The sequence below is a fragment of the Danio rerio genome, chromosome 9 (genome assembly GCF_052040795.2).
Source record: "Danio rerio strain M-AB ecotype USA chromosome 9, GRCz13ab, whole genome shotgun sequence".
Lineage (NCBI taxonomy): Eukaryota > Metazoa > Chordata > Actinopteri > Cypriniformes > Danionidae > Danio > Danio rerio.
Window position 1 is genome coordinate 11,364,779 of NC_141029.1, and position 5,043 is coordinate 11,369,821.

General features: G+C 39.9%; 1 long non-coding RNA gene across 1 annotated transcript; it reads left to right on the forward strand.

The window, feature by feature from the left end:
* Window positions 1-609: 609 nt before the first annotated feature.
* si:dkey-22p6.2 lies at window positions 610-2,283 on the forward strand. The gene is given in 2 exon segments (NR_138562.2): window positions 610-703; window positions 1,932-2,283. It is a non-coding gene; the product is annotated as a si:dkey-22p6.2 (long non-coding RNA).
* The last annotated feature ends 2,760 nt before the right edge of the window (window positions 2,284-5,043 follow it).

Sequence of the window (5,043 nt, forward strand, 5' to 3'; positions counted from 1 at the left end):
ACCTTATTTTTTTTCGTGAAGTACACTTTTGCATAATTTTAAGGGCCTTTTCTCACTTTTAAAAACATTCTGACAAATCAAAAATGCTCCTTGGAAGTTTCTTCCATAAACAATAAAAACAAAAAAAGTAAATGATTTCAACAGTAAAAATGCTTTAATAACTTAGTTAACAGTAAGTTTCTTTAATTTGTACAGTGAATAACCATAAACATTGACATTACTATTGTTCTTTTTAGTTTTCTCTAATCACTGGTGTACTGTACTGGAGTGAGAAATCAAATGCAACATAAGATGGCTTATTTTAAATAAAAACAAAACAAAAAGACAACAAAAACCATCACGAGGGGGAAAAACATAACACATATGGATATACAAACTTGGCTGGGCTGGCAAGACAGGACTGGAGCAGGAACACAGGGAAGTATAGACGACGAACTGGCACAGGAGAGTAGACATGAGGAGAATATAGGCAGGAATAATTAGCACACAAACAGGTGAACATAATAAACTAATAATGGGTTAACAAGGAGGGCGGGACTAGACAATACACAGAAAGGCACATAACACACAACACAAGCCATGACGGCACTCGGCACTCTCTCTCACACAGCCGATCACAACACACAATACATGACAGGACTAGTGTCTGGACTGGACCACTAAAGCAAGAATTAACAAGACCAGAGTGGCAGAATCCTAAACAGTATGTTAGAGTTTCATGTTATACATCTGTTGTTGATAAATCATGTTTATTACATTAATTTAGTTTCATCCCTGCTGAAAAATCCAGCTTAAACCAGCCTAAGCTGATTGTCTGTTTTTAGCTTGTTGACCACCCTGGTTTTAGAGGGTTTTTGGCCATATCCAGACTGGTTTCTAGCCATTTCCGGCCTGGTCTGATGACCAGCTATAAACCAACTAAAACCAGCTTGACCAGCCTGGTTTAAGCTGGACACAGCTGGTTTTGGCTGGGCTCCCAGCCTGGTTAGGCTGGTCAAGCTGACCAGCTAAGACCAGGCTGGAAATAGCTAGAAACCAGCCTTGAAATGGCCAAAGCCCCTCTAAAACCAGGCTGGTCAACCAGCTAAAAGCAGCCAACCAGCCTATGCTGGTTTAATCTGTTTTATTCAGCAGGGATGCAACCATCCATCCATCCCCATTGAATGAACAACTTATCTAGCATATCTTTTACACAGAAGATGCACTTCCAGTTGCAATCCAATACTAGAAAACATCCATACGCACTCATTCACACATACACTATGGCCAATTTAGTTAATTCAATTCACCTCTACCGCATGTCTTTGGACTGTGGAGAAAATCCACACCAACACAAGGAGAACATGCAAACTCCACACAGAAATGCCAACTGTCCAAGCTGGGACTTAAAAATGGCAACCTTCTTGCTGTGAGACGACAGTGCTAACCACTGAGCCACCGTGCTGCCCCGTGTTACCATAATATATATGCATATGTGTCTCTGCATGTGGATAAGCTGTTTGTGATGAGCTTTGGTTCTCTTGAGTGCAAGACTTTCTTATTAGCACATTAACTTTTGTCTGTGTAACAAAGGTAACTTCTGTAGATGTTGGTACTTTAAAACATTGGTGTATATTACTGTAAATTAATGAAATGTGATAGTTTACTGTAAACTTCAGATATTTCTTGTACAGTTTCTACTGTATTTTATTGGAAAATTCCAGCTACCAATTCTGGCAGTTTTTTGACCATAAATTTGACATATTTTTATTTTTACTGCAAACCTTTATTTTTAAAAGTGTTCAAATGTTTACTCGGCCCACAATCAGCTTTGGGAGGCCATATAAGGCCAGTATTATCTCTCTCTCTCTCTCAAAGAGGAATTACAGAGAAATACAACTTTGTGTCTTTTGCTGCTCTGCTCTTACTCTTCGCTCGTCTCACCTTCACAGCGGCTGGGTCAAGGGCTGTGGGTGTCAGGCTGAATTAATAGGGAATGTGGAGGAGAGTGACGCTGAGGTGATCTCTGTGATGACGACGCCTTATTGCTTTCCATGAACACTGCGGCTTCATGCATATTTATGAGTGGAAATATCGGTTTAACAACAGCCCTGTCTGCACACACCTTATTCCAGGACTAAAGCTTGTTTCTGTGCGCCGCCAGTATCCTGACAATGAGCTTTATACCCTTTCTATTAACTCTAAATGAAAGCTAGGAGAAATGGTGTTGGCTTTCTGACCCAACCACTGCAAAAGCAAAAAAATTAAATAAAAACTCAACACAATAATACCTGTTTGTATAAATCTTTCCTTTGCTTTTTTGTTTTTGATTTCAGCAACATAAGCATTGCTGCTTAGACCACCAGTTGAGTAAATGTGGAGTAATTGGTTGAACACATCGATTTGTGACGCTACACTTGTATGTGTTAAATATTAATAGCCATCAATTCTCATAGAACAGGCTGGGAATTTAAAGGGCAGCTCTCACATGGTCATTTACTTGATTAATAATGGCTTCTAATGTAGCTCCATCATCTTGTGAAGAGTCACCTATCTATCCATATATCAACTTTATGAGCTGCCTTTACTGCTCACAAACCTCCAACAAGCAGATGAAATCATGATTATTCTTTTACTTGTCCTCTTGTGTTATGAATCGGTTAATAGATTCAAATTTTTCAGTGATTTGCAAGACAAAAGTCTTTAGTATCCACAGAAATATATTGTTCTCACTTAGCCAAACTGTTTGAAGTCCCCAAGAAATCAAAACTAACTATATGATTTTGTCAGCTCACATTGCTAGTTTTGTGGTGAACAATTCATCTGTGCATTTCATTAAAGAGCCCATATTATACATGAAATAGAGTCATATCTTAGTTGTCAGGGTCTCCAACAACAGTCTAATTTGCATGCAAGGTCAAAAAACACTTTCATGGTCTTATAATCTGCATTTATTTTTACCTAATTATCCCAGCGACTCCCGTATGAATCGTCCAGTGATTCATTTGTTCCCAAACCCCTCCTTAGCGCAAAGCTAATCTGCGCTGATTGGACCAATGACAGCCTGTTGCGATTGGTCGACTGCCTTCAGTCAGAGAGTGAAATGGCCAATAGCTAATCAGCAATATAAAAAGTAATCACAGTTCATACACGCTCGATAGTGTAGGCGTGGATTTTAGCTGCCACACACACACAAAAACACACACACACACCTCCGGACGACAACGCTCCCGCTTCCGCCCGCACCCGCCAGGTTTTAGCCTGAGAACCCGCTCCGTTTTCTGCCCGCCGCGCCCGATCCCGCTAGAGCGGGGGAGAACACAACCAAAAGTCACCCAGCTATACAGTCCAGACAGCCAAGATGTCTGTATAAACACACACACAGCACCAAGCACACAAAGCTCGCTCTCGCTCGCTCGCTCTCTCTCATACGCGCGCGTGCGCACTAACACACACACACAAGCACCAAGCAGACTCTCTCTTTCTCATTCGCATAGCAATATCCGTGATATTGCTAGACAGCCCGCTCCCGTCCCAAATTAAACCCGTTACCGACCGCTCCCGCGATTTATTCGGAAATTTATTCCCGCGGCTGTCCCCGCGCCAGATTTCTGTGGCGCGGGAATAAATCTACTCTACCACGGAGCTCCATAAACAAAGCAGCACGCGTCGCGTTTTTAACGTGACTTTGCACGCGATAAGAGAATATAGCCAGTTAACCTGATACAGTACACGCGGTTACAAGTAACAAATCACAAATACAAATACATTTGCAAGCTATAGTCAACGAGGCAACAACTTTAACCGCACGTACTTACACTTGAGAAATGGAAACCCATCCTGAGGTCCATCAGTAAGTTACTCTTTACTGATCCTTCCTTTAACAAACGCAGATGAAGTATTTTTTGTAGCATGCAGTTTCCAGAAGTTTCCAGTAGTTTCCAACTGCTTGGTTATAATGCTGATGTTTCATCTTTGGGTAGAGACTCAATATAATATCCATCTGCAGTGTGACTTCAATCGACCGGCATGTTTGTGTGTGTGTTTTTGTGTGTGTGTGTGTGTGTGTCTGGGTTTCTGCGTCAGAGGGCGGGGCCTCAGGTTTGAAATCTCCCGGGTTTGCGTGTGCACTTGAATAACTTGGTTTCGTTCGTACGTCATGGCGAAACACCTAATGAATCGGTATCAAGGCGACTCGTTTGAAGCACGAGTCGACTCTTTTATAGATGAATCAACCGTTTTAAACACTGTATTCTTACAGATTTAAGCCTTAGCTGGGTACTTAACTTCACTTAGAGCTGTGTTACACACTACATGGAGGGGAATTTTTAAAAACCCATAATATGGGCTCTTTAAGACAAAACAATTGTTTGCCCTTTTAACTTTAATTCAAATCCTAAAATACACTTCCTATTTGTTTTCAATTTTATTCTCAGATTACGTGATTTTGAGGTAATGGGTGTAGCTAACATGCTTCACCACGCTGGTTCAACTGTTTGTTAGGTTGTAGTAACTCCTGTAAAACCCCTTTCCCCATCTTTCTAAATGAAATGCCCACTTTACTGTACATCCATTCAGCGTATTTAGGCAAGTTAATGTATAACAATGATTTGTTCTGTAGACTATCAAAAAAAAAAAAAAAAGCTTAAAGGGGCTAATAATTTTGTGTCTAAAATGTTATTTAAAAAATTAAAAACTGATTTTATTCTAGCCGAAATAAAATAAATAAGACTTTCTCCAGAAGAAAAAAAACAAATATAGACATACTGTGAAAATTACTGTGCTCTGTTAAACATGGTTAGGGAAATATTTAAAAAAGAAAAGAAAAATTAAAAGGTGGGCTAATAATTCTGACTTAAACTCCATGTCTTCACTTGCTGTAGTGAAACCTTGGCTCATTTTGTAGTTATTATGTTTTTTTTTTTTTTTTTTTACTTCAAATATCATAGCCTTTGTTGGTGGCATCACCGACTAGAACAAGAGGTGGCAGTAATGCACAAAAAAGGGTTGTTGACCACTAAAAAACAAGTAGAAGAAATCGTCATTCTCGTCATATGGTTTTAT